General features: G+C 44.8%; 1 pseudogene; it reads left to right on the forward strand.

Moving 5' to 3' along the window:
* Nucleotides 1–8,088: 8,088 nt before the first annotated feature.
* LOC144262025 (small nuclear ribonucleoprotein F pseudogene) lies at nucleotides 8,089–8,343 on the forward strand (annotated as a pseudogene).
* Nucleotides 8,344–14,630: the final 6,287 nt, after the last annotated feature.

Genomic DNA, 14,630 nt, shown 5'->3' on the forward strand with positions numbered 1-14,630 from the left:
AACCACACCCTGCAACCCAGGACACAGGGTTCATCACAGGCTAATGGAGAACATTTTTCTGTCCCTTTTTAACACATTGGCTGCATATCACTCAACAAATGTGATATCAAGGAGAACAGACTTGGCACAAATGAGCACAGAGATTCATGGCCAAATTTTCAAAAGAACTCAGCAGTTCTCACGGAGAATATTGGTAGCAGCTTGGTGTTGAGCACTTTTGAAATTTATTTCAAAAGTAATTTACTCAACGAATTCTTTGAGGCCAACTTGAAATCAAGTCTACTGTAAAAAAAAAATGAAGTACTTTCAGGTGCTACATTTGCCTGAAAATTGTCTCCCTGAAAATTTTTGTGGTTTTACAGTCATATTTTCTTATTTTTGTAAATGTTCTTCTCAACCAAACACTGAAAACTGACTGATTATACACAATGTTTTGTAAATTGTACCAAGTAAACACCCTGAAAGAAATACTTCCCCCCCACCTCTTTTTAGTTAGAGATGGTGATTTGTTTTCAAGTTGACAGTGCCCCTTTAAAAGAAAAATGTGTTTAAATAAACCCCATTGGTTCTTAACAGCCACCAGCTCTCAGATTTAGATACCTTCAGCGCTCTCGCTCTCTCTCAAATACATTTACAGTTAAAGATAAGAAAGACATCCATGAGGATGTTATAGGGTTTGATATTTTCGTTTAGTCGTTCTGCCATGTGGTAGTCTCTGGGCATTTGGGAAGGTTTATCATGTGTATATATTTCTATTTTTACTTCCTCTCAAAAACATGTAATTATGACTGGAATGAACAGGGCCTTCTGAGCAAGGGAAACTTCAGGCAATGCCTCTCACATACCACAGCAACCAGCGCTCTGAGGTATGCTGTGCCAAATGTATTTGTAACTAGCTGACTACAGAGCTGAAGGTAGAGACAAGAAAACCTAGCTGTGAAGTTTTAACAGGTGTGTGGGTTTTTTTTAATCAGGAGGGGTAGAGAAATATAGTTCACAACTTAATATACAGTGGGCACAACAAACTGTCGAACTTGTCACTCCGCTGTGACTGCAGAACTGTGATATCTTCTGTTCAAATCATAGGAAGACATTGCAGAGAATGCCTGTATCTAGAGTCATGAATGACGCATTTTTAATCTTGCCCAGCATTCCTGTTGTTTTTCCACATAACATTGTGTGGTGAGAGGCTGTAGCAGTTGAAAAACTCCTATTGTCTTCCTCTTAGTTCATAACCACGATCCATAAAACAGGTGTAACTGGGTGTTCACAGTGGATTTCTGATCTTTGCATAATGAGACAATCTAAACCCTGTAAACACGGACATGTATGCTTAAATTTAGCCACGTGAATAGACCCATTCTCTTGAATAGTACTGCTAATGTGCAAGTTAAGCAACATGGGCAAGTCTTTGCAGCATCAGGGCCTTAATGCATTTGCAACTTCAGTACAATGTGGAAATAAGTACAATTACCTACCATTTCCTATTTATTTCCTGTGCTTTGGTCATTAGGTTCACTACAGCACGTGAATTTTATTCAGTTGTCAGGATGCTCAAAGTCTCAAGAGCTCTACTGAGATTACAAGAAAAACTTGTTCCTACTGCACAAACATGCCAAAAGTTAACAGGAAAAATAGCATGAAATGCATGGGAAGATAGATGTAGTTTTACTTTGGCAGATCCCATAAGATTACAAGTTGTGTTGAAAACCCCTATGCAAACAGTATTTGTGCCAAACATTTCATTCTGAAGCTCATGACACATTTGGAAGCATTTCAAAAAAGGGGGGGAAAATCCATGAGTACAGCTACTATATGGCTTTCAGGTATAATGAAGAGATGAATTTCATGCAGCAGATGTGATTGTACTGGTTTTATTCAGTATAGTTTGGATTGTTTACATTTTTGAAGTTGTATAATTCAAAACATTGGGCCAGAAACATTCAAAAGCCTTTTTCATGTTGGATTTTTATGAAATATTTTAACCCACGAACACTGTTGAAAGTTGAGATGCGAACCAAGAAAGGCAAGGAAATTAAAGTTAAAACTGATACTTGAGGCAAAATTCTAGCCACTAACGTGCGGTGGTGTGAACTGCTCAGTAACAAAAAGAATCTTTTACTGCACTTACACAGCATCTCTTGCATCACATGGGACACAGTCATTAGTTCAAACATGGCACAAGTTAGTGAGAAAATGAGTGTCAATCTCAAATCTATATTGCACCAATTTGGAATTCACTGGTTAGTTACTTAACTCTAATTAGTCTCCCAGCTAGAAGAGGGAGTGTGCTCAGTTTAAAAAAAAAAAAGGGCATTTCACGTGTGTGTCAAAGGCAAAGCTCCACTAAAGCAGACTGTAATGTAGTGATTCAAGAAACTAAAATGTGGTTCCCAAGAGGATGCAAATAGTAGTTTAGTTTCCCCAGTAGACATCGCTAACTTACAGCAGTGCACACAAAGCCCACAGAGTCATCCAATATTGAGAGGATATGTCTTGGGGGCAGGGCGGGGTTAATGCAGAGCTTTTTGTTGCGCATGTGGTAACTTGCAGTACACAAGCCGCACCAATAGCATGCACATGTGACACCTGTACTATTTTCAGTTCGTATCCTGTGAACACATGGCTGTGGTTTGCTGTGAACTGAGAGAGTAGCATTTTGGGGGGTATCGCATGGTCCTTCATGTCCTGGCTGAGCAATGTGCATCACGGGACAGCTTTCACTGTGCATTGTGGGAAGCAAAGCAGAAGCCAGGAGAGTTCAGTAGTGTGGAGGATGGTCCAGTTTTTCTGGGAGACCCCACTGATCTCTTGATGCCCTTGTTAATGAGTTTATGCAAAGGCTGCTTGGACAGAATGAAGGACCATTTTAATTGTCCCCTGAGTAGTTGCAGAATGGTGGGTGAGTGAGCATTTGGCCGTTTGATAGTCAGATGGTGCCACTTACAGAATCGTTTAGAAGCAGCAGAAAAAAAGGTCCTTACAATTATAGCTGCTTGCTGTGTTCCACACAATATTTTTGAGACCGAGGGAGAGAAAGCCTTAATGATGGCTGCGAAGCTGAGGTGCAGAGACTTCTTCAGTTTGAGCTGCCAGCAAGACATCCCATAGAAAATGCTAACGATCGGGGGAAGATTGTCAGGGAGGTCTGCTATTCATTTTATGAGTCTCATGCTTGAACATGTGTAGCTGTACATGCAGCTGCTAATGCGTGGAAGTGGGGCAGTTGGGATAGACACTGAGCAGTGCAGGATTGTTTATGGGGGGTGGAAGTGAGATGTTGCCTATATATTTTTGGTAAACCCATATTAATTATTTTAGCTTTTTCAAAAGGAGTTTATGTATTCCGTATTTTAAATGGTTTTTATTACAAAACAGTAACAAAGCCAAAAAAAAAGTGTTTATTGAATCCATGGATAAATTTTTATTGGAAAATACATTTACCAAAACAATCTACCAATTACCCAACAAAAAGCAAGTCCATAAATAAAAAGGAGTTCAAAACCAAACTGCCAGTGCAACAGTGCAAAAACGACTGTGTGTGTGGACTTCTGGGTTCAGTGTCATGGCTCATACTTTTCAGGTGTGTTGCAGGGCTCAAAAGTGCTAGGCTCCCATGAGCCAGTGTTCTCAGTGGGCAGATGTTGAACATGAAAGGGGAATAGCCTCTGTGACAAGTGCTGCATAGTTACAGCAGGGAGGAGTTTCTGCTGGTCCCAGGAGCCAGTATTGTCCAGGGACTGAAGGTCATGGCTGGGTCCCTGCTTATGGGACAGCAAGGTCTGCTGGTCTAGCAGAAGCATATTTAGTAGGAGAGCATTCAGGCTTAGGATTGCATCTATCAGTTGCATCACCATGTCCCTATCTTTTTACTTGCTCTCCTTATCCACTGCCACACTATCCTTGGCCACTGCCATGATCTCCTAGGAGAGCTACCTTTCTTTCTCTCTCTGGGTCATCATGTATGGCCTCCACCTCTCAGCCAGTGCGGTCTTCCTCTGGGACTCAGCCGTGAGCTCCAAAAACATTTTGTCCAGTCTCTCCCTCTTTCTACTCCCCAGGTTGGTCAGTCTCATGGCAGTAGATAGAGGCCCTGTCTGTGACGGTCTGGCTGTTGCAGGTACTGTGTCTGTGGGAGTATGGAAAAAACAGGCGTGTATTGTTCATATTTCAGACAGGTCATGATAGCATGTTTTTTAGTATGCATTTGTGACTTACCTCGCTAAGGCTCTTCCCAGTCTTGGGGGAATCTTGGAGATGGTAAGTGAGGAGGTGCTGCACGCACTGGGATTTCTGTTTGCTGTATGTGCTATTTGCCACTGCTCCTTAGTGGGTTGGGGAGTGGGGTGGATTGGAATTACACCCCCATTTTGGTTTTGCAGTTTTGTTTGTGTGATTGAGATGCTTCTATGGAATCAGAGGGGTGGGTATCAGGATGGTAATCCTCTCTGTGTCCCCGTTAGGCTGTCCTGACTCTTGATGATGGTATCCTGGGGCAGGTGACTAGGAGAAAGAGACTAGTCTTACTCAATGAGGCAAAGGGAAGACAAGTGAGAGATGCTGTGAAATTTATTCACCAGGATGGGGGCCCCGTGGAAGTACTGCAGGAGTGGAAAGGGCTTGCACGCTGTACCAAGGGGCAGCTGGGCATATACCTAGTTGTTATAATGTGTGAACCAAACTGAGCAATTCCTAGGTCTTAAGTTCTGCTGTCTCTCATCAGTAGACATGGAGAAAGTGCAGAGAAAAATAGACAGGTTCCTGCAATGATTGTCAACGAGAAAGTGTGTTACTGGGGATTTAAGGCTTAGCAGGTTTGTACATTTACTTGGCATGCAATGTTCATGTCTAGCTCATGTCAGCTATGAACACTAACCAAACTTCTTTTCCTGTAATGGCTGCGTGACCCCAAAACCCCTTGATTCCAACTGTCCGAGGGAACAGAGTGCATACGGGTTACAGAGATCCCCTAGGTTTGGTATTTACATTCTAAAGAGTGTCTTGGAAGCTCTCTACCGACTTGTCACAATCTTTGTGAAATGTATAGACAGCTAATATGTAACGAGGTGTGTGCGTGTGTATTGGAAATGATGTTCTTAAAGCCTGTAGTTAAAGGCAGGTCACCCAAAGGGTATGTGCCTTAAGACACCATTCCACCAGGCAGGGCATCAGAGACACTTATCTCTCTCGTTGACTATTTTCAAAAAGAAAAGGAGGACTTGTGGCACCTTAGAGACTAACAAATTTATTTGAGCATAAGCTTTCGTGAGCTGCATCCGATGAAGTGAGCTGTAGCTCACGAAAGCTTATGCTCAAATAAATTGGTTAGTCTCCAAGGTGCCACAAGTCCTCCTTTTCTTTTTGCGAATACAGACTAACACAGCTGCTACTCTGAAAGTTGACTATTTTGTATCTTACAAAGGAAATCTCTTTGCATAGTAAGTCAAATGCTAATAGGGTGACCAGATGGCAAGAATAAAATATGGGGACATATGGGGGGGGGGGAGCCAGTCACAGTCTCACAGCCCCCACTAGAGCCATGGGGGAGGGGGGCGTACAGCCCAAGGTAGCTGCAGGTTAGGGATGCATGGCCTCAACAGCAGCCCCCGGCCGCAGCCCCCGCCACAAGCAGTGGGTTGGGGTAGCACAGTCCCAACTGCAGCTTCCAGCCCTGGCTCCCGCCACAAGCTGCAGGTCGGTTGGGGGCACCTGGCCCCAGCTCCGGTCCCGCTGCAAGGGGTGGGTCTCAGAGCTGGGACTGGGGCGTGGGGTGGGTGACTCGGGAGGCTGACTCTGGGAGGGAGTTTGGATGCAGGAGGGGGTGCAGGCTGGTGCTAACCTCAGGTGGCTCTCTGGAAATGGCAACATCTCCCTCTGGGCCCTAGGCGGAGGCGCGGCCAGGCGGCTCTGTTCACTGCTTCGCCCGCAGGCACCTCCCCTGCAACTGCCATTGGCTGCAGTTCCTAGCCAATGGGCGCTGCGGAGAAGGTGCTCATGGTGGGGGCAGCACACAGAGCCCCCGCAGCCGTCCCTGCACCTAGGACCCAGAGGGAAATGTTGCCACTTCCAGGGAGCTGCGCAGAGCCAGGTAGGGAGCCTGCCAACCTCATGCCAACCGGATGCCTGGCAATCTTACAATATCGGGACAAATGGCATCCCAATCGTACATCGGTTGGGACGCGGGACAAAGAATTTAATATTGGGACAGTCCTGATTTTATCGGGACATCTGGTCACCCTAAATGCTAATGAAGAGATTGCAGGGACTTCAGGAAGAGGTGAACACTGGTGAGTGTGGGGGAGTTTTCAGGTGAAGATCAAAGGACTGAGCTAATATATGTAGGGGTATAGAGAGACACGCAGGCATCCTTCATCTTGGTAGACAAGTTCCACTAGGCTTGATATTCTGAAAGGAGGGGCTCGGCCATCCTGGTTGAAAAACTTGGTGAAGAGGACTTTGGGTAAGCAGTGCTCTATTAGACAAGAAGCCATCTTGTTAGTTAAGATTAGGTTCGAGTATGCATGTTATGATATTATTTTATATGTAAACCTTTTGTTTCCAATATTTCTTGCTATTATTTTAATTTCTGTTCTTAACTAACCTTAGTATAGGTGGTGTGCGTTAAGTAGAGTTGAGGACTAAGGAATAACTAGAAAGTAGGGTTGCCAGGCATTCGGGTTTTGACGAGAATGCCCGGTTGAATAAGGACCCTGGCGGCTCCGGTCAGCACTGCTGACTGGGCCGCTAAAAGTCTGGTCGGTGGCGCAGCAGAGCTAAGGCAGCCCTGGCTCTGCAGGGCTCCTGGAGGTGGCCAGCATATCCAGCTCCTAGGCACAGAGGCAGCCACGGGGACTCAGCATGATGCCTCCACCCCAAATGCCAGCTCCACAGCTCCCACTAGCTGAGAACCACAGCCAGTGGGAGCTCGGCAGTGGTGCCTGCCGGATATGCCGGCCACTTCTGTGAGCCGCCTGAGGTAAGTGCCCGTCCGGAGCCTGCACCCCAATCCATAGCCCCCTCCTGCACCCAAACTCCCTCCTGGAGCCCGCATCCCACACCTTCTCCTGCACCCTAACCCTTTGCCCCAGCCCTAAGTCCCCTCCCACATCCAGACTCCCTCCCATAGCCCAAACCCCATACCCCTCACACACCCCAACCCCTTGCCCCAACCCTGAGTCCCCTCCTGAACTCAAACTCCCTACCAGAGCCCTCACCCCGACCCCGTGCCCCAGCCCTGAGCCCACTCCTGCACCCAAACTTCCTCCTGGAGCCTGCACCCCACACCACAACCCTCTGCCCCAGCCCTGAGCCCTGTCTTGCACCCCAAACCTTGCATCTATGGTCCCACCCCAGAGCCCATACCCCCACCTGGAGGTTTCACCCCCTCCTACACTCCTGCCCCAGCCTGGAGCCCCCTCCCTCACCCTGAATCCCTCATTTATGGCCCCACCTGGAGCCCTCACCCCCTCCCACACCCCAACTCCCTGCCCCAGCGCAATGAAAGTGAGTGAGGGTGGGGTAGAGCGAGCAACTGAAGGAGGAGGGTTGGAGTGAGCAGGGGGTGGGGCATGGAGAAGGGGTGGGATCTCGGGGAAGGGCCGGGGCTGGGGTGCAGCAAGGGTGTTTGGTTTTGTGCAGTTAGAGAGTTGGCAACCCTACTAGAAAGTCGTGGGGTATTGCTCCTTTGGAGACAGTAGGTCTGGTAATTCTATGTGTGTCTAATGGACCAGGTGCTGCACATCTCAGGGGGATGCTTGGAGGACTCGGGGGTTGGAATGTGCCAATGACTAACCTTCATGAGGAAGAGTGGAGCCTGTATAGGTTGAGAGAGAGGTGCTTGGGTTGTCAGGCAGCACAAATTAATTCCTTTCGCAGCAACCCTAGTCCACTTGGCAAGAAGACTCCAGAGTCCAAGCATTGCCCTCTGTAAGAAGGATCTGCAGGAGTGAGAGGGCAGGAGGGGCTCTGCCCAGTCTGAAATGCTGACAAACCACAGGAGGGGAGGCTCAAATGAGGAAGGGTGCCTCTCATGACTTGTGTTGGTTTTGTAAATCTGTTTACTGCTGCCTTGTGCCAGGCCGCATGACCATGAGCTTGCCCCTGAACCCCAAGCCCTTCCTGAAAGGGCTGACAGGGAAGCTGGTGGTGGTGAAGCTGAAGTTGGGGATGGAGTACAAGGGCTACCTGGTGTCCGTCGACGGCTACATGAACATGCAGCTTGCAACCACAGAAGAATACATAGATGGTGCATTGTCAGGACATCTTGGTGAAGTTTTGATAAGATGTAACAATGTCTTGAACATCAGAAGAGTAGAAGAAGAAGATGGAGAAATGAGAGAATAAATTTGTATATTTCTAGAAAATAAAAATCAGTTTTTCACAAAAAAGAAAAAACGGTAACTCTCGAGTCCGCTAATAAAATCAAAGCAGTTAAGAAATTCCTTTGTTAAGCCTGATATTCTTGCTTTCTTGCCATGTTGTCTCTGAAGAGGTTGAACTAGAACCTCTGAGTGCCCACAACCTAGATGGAACTCCAAGGGAGCATGTGTAAGCGACGGGGGCCCAGGAGAGCTCAGACACTGGTTTCATGGGGTAGAGTGCAGCATGGCCGCTAGGTCTGCTTTCTTCTGATCAACAGCTGACCGTGCACACTGCTGACTCTGCACACAGCTCTTCTACCTGCCTCTTGGTGAGCTCAGCGTCTGCTTCTTTGCTTCTCCTGCTTTTGCTGCTGCTTACTCATCTTTACACTTTTCTTCGTTCTATTTCCTGTATCCAAAATAAACAGAAAACAACAAACCTTTTCTGACAGTTTCCAGCCTTTTCCCTCCAGATCACTTCAAAATCTAGTTTACCAGTGTGTGCTTTAAGTGGGAACCTGAGTCAACCAGCAAGCATGTGTAAATCGTGCTGACTATGCCACTGTGATGCTCTCCTCAGCGAATCCAGAGCCCTAAGCCACTGTATGCATCCGATGAAGTGAGCTGTAGCTCACGAAAGCTTATGCTCAAATAAATTGGTTAGTCTCTACGGTGCCACAAGTACTCCTTTTCTTTTTGCGAATACAGACTAACAAGGCTGTTACTCTGAAACCTAAGCCACTGTGTTACCCTTCTGCCTCAGTGAGTGGGAGCTTTGCTGCTGCTAGACTGTGTCAGCTCCTTGAAACTCCAATCTGTTTGCCTTGCAACAAACTCCTTGAGACTCTGCCGATCTTCACTTTGCTTTGCAGGTAACAACCAGTGAACCCCAGTTCCCGAGTTCCCCACAGACATCTCTCAGCAGTATCCCTGCCTCCAAAGAAAAGACCACACACCAGTCAATTAGTTTCACTGAGGACTCAAATTTAATATTAATATAACAGCACTGAGATGGTTTTCTAATAAAACAAAAATAAGTTCATTGATGTAGAACTGAGGTTTAAGTGATACCAGGCAAGACTATAAGAGATAGATAAGTATTCAAAAAAACAAAAATAACACACTTTCTAGTTCCTAAAACTTAATTCTAGCAAGCTATATCTTTTCCTAAAAGTTTCTCACTAATAGCAAGCTATCAGCAGTTCCTGCCCTTGATTTTTTCAGTCAACGGTCACATTTTACAGTCCAGACTATATCCCATAATAAAGTGCAGGAAACTTTGTCCATCCCAGTTTTCAGCTAGTTTGTGCCTTTTCCCCATTATTCAGAGCCTCGCCCAGATTACAAATTAGCCGATGCCCAACAGTAAGTCTCTTGTTAAGTTTTCACAGATCCCATGAAAGAGTTGATGTTTACATCTTTTGGAACACAAATCTGCATCATTAACAAGCCAGGAAGACTCAAACCCCATTTGGATTATTTCTATAATTACGTGGAGAGTCACAGGATATACTCGTCTCTTGATGAGTTTAGTCTTTTCTATATCAAAGAGACTTGTTCAGTTGTAAAGATCAAAGACACGTTGTCTGTTACTTTGCAAGCTAAGTTGAACAATTAAAGAGAGTCTGGTTTGATACTTGTATGAAACCATAGTACTGCATGTTAATTTCTTTTTCTTCTTCTTCTATTTCCTATTGGTTTTTTTTTAGTTCCAGAAGTGTAGGAGAGCTGACACAAGAAACCACTATTACTTTGAAGCTTTTGCACTCTTATGTGAAATCTGACTTTTTAGAAGTTGACTGTACATTCTAAATGCATATTTATAGATATTTTTAAAATAGATTGTTGACTCTGATGGACTATCACAATTCAAAAACCTGGAGCAGGTTCTCAACTACACAGGGAGTTGGATTTAGTTGAAAAAAGAGGATCCCCAAGGAGTTGTTTGGCTCCCCAATCCTGGGTCTAATTTTGTACTGTGTTTGGATCCAAGAGTAGCTTCGAGCAGCTCCAGGGCCACTCTAAACTTAACTAGCTGCCAGTGATCTCTAAGGGCTGTTCTAGTTGCCAGGGTTCATCAGAATATAGGGACTTTTGCCTTTCAGAGTCACATGTCTGTCCATGCTGTTCATTGTTAATGATACCACTGAATTTCTAACAATTGCTGCCAAAAAAGGAAACTCGAACCAGCCTTGTGCCGATGAGTTCAGTGGGAACAGGTGTAAGTCCATAAAACAAAAGAATTTAGCAAAAGAGTAACATAAAACATCTCTCAGTGATGGCACTAGCTTACTATAATTTATAGATCTAACAAATCCGCTAAGGGCTTGTCTTCACTACCGTGCTATGTAGCACCACTGCAATTTTAGCAGGTCTGGTGAAGACGCATTATGTCGACGCGAGAGCACTGTTCTGTCGACGTAATTACTCCACCTCAACTAGAGGCAGAAGCTATGTTGGTGGGAGAGTGTCTTTAAGTCAGTATAACTTATGTCGTTCACGGGGGTGGTATTTTCACACACCTGAGCGACATAACTTACATTGACTTAGACCTTGTCTACATTATTGCTTAAGTGCAATACCTTTCCCCCCAACATATTTCTTAAGAGGGCGTGTGTTCCTCCTCACATTTAAGGGTCAAAAACATTCATGCTGTCTGTGAATTTTTATAAAATTTGTTATGCTTTCAGAGAGGAAGGCTGGCCCAGTGGTTAAGATGCTACCCTGTGATTTAGGAATGCTGGGTTCAATTCCCTGCTCTGCCACAAACTTCTTATGTGACCTTGGTCAATTCACTTAGTCTCTCTGTGCCTCAGTTCCCCATCTGTAAAAACAGGGATGATAACATTTCCCTACCTCACAGGGGTGTTGAGGATAAATACATTATAGTGAGGCTACTATGGTGAAAGGGAGGAGCATATAAGTACCTAAGATGGGGTGGGATTTTAAAAGATCCTAAGTCCATGTCTACGTTACAGCAGCATGGCTATGAGTTGCTGTAGTATAGACACTTCATACATTGACAGAAAAGGCTTTTCCATCCCTGTAGTTAATCCATCTCTCCAAGAATTCTTCCTTTGACCCAGCTTGTTGTGGTTAGGTTGAGCTAACTACATCAGATAGGGCATGACATTTTTCACAGCTTTGAGTGAAATAGCTAGGTCGATCTAATTTGTAGGTGTAGGCTAGATCTTAGTGACTTAGGAGAACAAGGTTCACTGAAAGTCAGTGACACATCCGCTCCTACATCACTCAGGTGCTTTTGAAAATCCATCTGTTTAAATCTCACTCTGATGGCAAAGAGAGCCCGTTTTCTTAGTGCCTGTCCCTATGGTGGTGCAGATACAGGGAGCAAAGGATGAATTATTAAATAGGGTTCATTTTTTTAGATCAATTATTAGCGTCCTCAGAGTGGCCATACTTTGTAATGCTCTGTTCTGTGCTCCGGGCCTGAATCCTGTCCTTCAGTGCTCATTTAGTTCCCTTTCATTTTTCATCTATCGGTTGATGTGTGTGTCTGTGTGTGGGGGGGTGTTTTATTTTTGGCATGCGGTTTACCGTGCATGCTGCATAGAAGGCTAGTTCCTGGGAAACAGAATGTTAGTTTCTACACTCTGACTTTAAGAATGTTGTATTGCATTCTCTTTGCTTTTGCAGCCAAAGCAGGAACCCTGAAATTATTATTCTCAAGACACTCCCTCTCTCCGAAGGTCAGTCAGACAATAAACAAGGGGACTAAGTTTATCTGTGCAAATGTATACTTTCTTGTAAACAGGAAGGAAAAGTGAGACAGCATGTTAGTAGCTTGACTATTGTTGTCTGCAGGTGCATGAGGCCTAACTACTAAAGAACCGCAGACAGACAGCTGTAGGAAGATGATTAAATACTTCATTAAGGGCTTGTCTACACTACCCGCTGGATTGGCAGGCAGCGATCGATCCAGCCGGGGTCGATTTATCGCATTTAGTATAGACGCGATAAATTGACTGCTGAATGCTCTCCCGTCAATGCTGGTACTCCACCAAAACGAGAAGCACAAGCGAAGTCGATAGGAGAGCGTCAGCTGTCGACTTACTACAGTGAAGACACCGCGGTAAGTAGATTTAAGTACGTCAACTTCAGCTACGCTATTCACGTATCTTAGATTGACCCTGTGCGGTAGTGTAGGCAAGCCCTTAGTCTATTGATGAACCTCAGTATTGTGCCTGAAGGCTTCAGCCGAACTTTCATTCATAGTTTACATTGATCAGAGTTTTGTTTCAGCAGATGTTAGGCAATGTTCAGAAATAAAAAGAAAGAATCAGAACTAAATTATTTACTAATAAAAATGTAATAAACTAGTTGTGAATATTTTTCAGCCATTTGTAACAGACATATAAACACTACTAGTACTCGCTGATATTTGTGGTAAAAGAACTCTGCAAGTGTGACTGATATTTTCCCCTATACTCATCTAGCTTTTCTTCTTATTTACTTTTTAGCCAGGACCCTAGTTAGTGCTTCTCATAAGCATGGTTGGTGAGAGAAATAAAACCTACTTGAGTTACTCCCATTTTGTATCATGTATCTTCATGCATCTACATCTTGGCTTAGATGATTTCTCAAAGAACAAGTGCTGAAGTGAGCTAAGTGTTACACAGACACAAGTTTTAAGGATTAATAGACTTAAAGGGCACCAGTCAATACAGCAACAACAACAAAGACCAATTTTCTCTCAGTCAGCAGCCTAATGAGTTTTATCACCATTGATGCATTATCAGCACTCTTTCTCTGAACAAAACACCTATGGGCGTTGTGGTTTATTTGTCTGCTTAATTTAATTACTCTTTTTTGATCACTCCTAAGTGAAAGAAGTAGCTGGAGATTGCATTCTTGACTCGCTTTGTCTGGGATGTGAGCAAAGAATACGATAAGTACTATAACTCAACATTCCGCTTAGCGTATCCTCAGCATACTGTGAGCAATCTCTCCCAGCTGAGCGCTTTCATATCCCTGAATAGTAGCTCTGCTGCTTCAGGGAACTTTTATTAGTTGTTAGCTATCACAAAAGCATTCTCTTGCCACTAAGGGTGAGACTATAACAAACTTCTTCTCCCTCAAGTGCTTTACCCTGAGCACATAACCATAAAGAGCTGCTCCACGGTAACTGCATCAGATGTAATACAGACTCAGTATTTGAATGCGCTGGGCCAAATAGAAGGATTTTATCCCTGTGCGAACTTCAACCAGGAACCTTTAGATTCAAAAGCATTGGTTCCTGAAGGATGAACATTTAGGGTGTGTCCACATTGCAGTTAGACACCCGCAGCTGGCCTGTGTCTGCTGACTCAGGCTCGCAGGGCTCGGGCTGTGGGGCTGTAAAATTGTGATGTAGACATCTGGGCTTGGGTTGGAGTCTGAGCTCTGGGAACCTTTGAAGGCAGAAGATCCCAGAACTCAGGATCCAGCCCAAATGTCTGCATTGCAATTTCACAGTCCGGCAGCCCAAGCACTCTAACCCCGAGTCAGCTGACACAGGTCGATCACAGGTGTCTGATTGCAGAGTGGACATACCCTATGTGAATAGCCCCATGATATGATGATTTCTTCTTAGGAGATCTGAACTAGTCTGTTTTAGACACATGCTTTAACTTTTCCTCGTGTGTGTGTGTGTGTGTGTGTGTGTGTGTGTGTGTATTTATTACTTTTTGAGACTGTGTGGTCAGTCCTTAAAGCAAACAACTGGATAAGACAGCTCACGAAAGAGCTACGTTTTCCATCATGAAGATTGTAACTGATGCTACAGTGAGAAACTATACAAGCTGTGTCATTTAGCCTGGCTCTGCAGCTGTTTTTCACGCAGACTGGGGATTTCTGGTATACATACCACAAAATTGTACCAGTTTAATTAAACTGGGGCAATTTTGTGTGTAGACAAGTCCCTTCAAACATCGCCCTTTGCTTGAAACTCTGAGTGTGTATCCTTCCTATTCCCACTACATCTGTCTCTCTTCTAGGACTTCTCATACTTCTCTGCTCCCCCTAAAACCATCTTGTCTCAGACTCTGAAAATTCCCCCATCCATCCCCAACCCCTGCTCAGCCAGCTACTTCTTGACTCTGTGGTACTTTCCTATTTTCACTGACATCTCCTCTCTTACAAGAGATTCTCTTATCCATCCTCCATTCCTGTCACCTTCTCTTCTGTCCTCCCAGAGACTCCCAGTGCTCCCCTAAATCCCTACCACAATTCCCATACAAGCCATTCCTTTCTAGCTCCTTCCCATTCCCC

Source organism: Eretmochelys imbricata, chromosome 3, assembly GCF_965152235.1.
Source record: "Eretmochelys imbricata isolate rEreImb1 chromosome 3, rEreImb1.hap1, whole genome shotgun sequence".
Lineage (NCBI taxonomy): Eukaryota > Metazoa > Chordata > Testudines > Cheloniidae > Eretmochelys > Eretmochelys imbricata.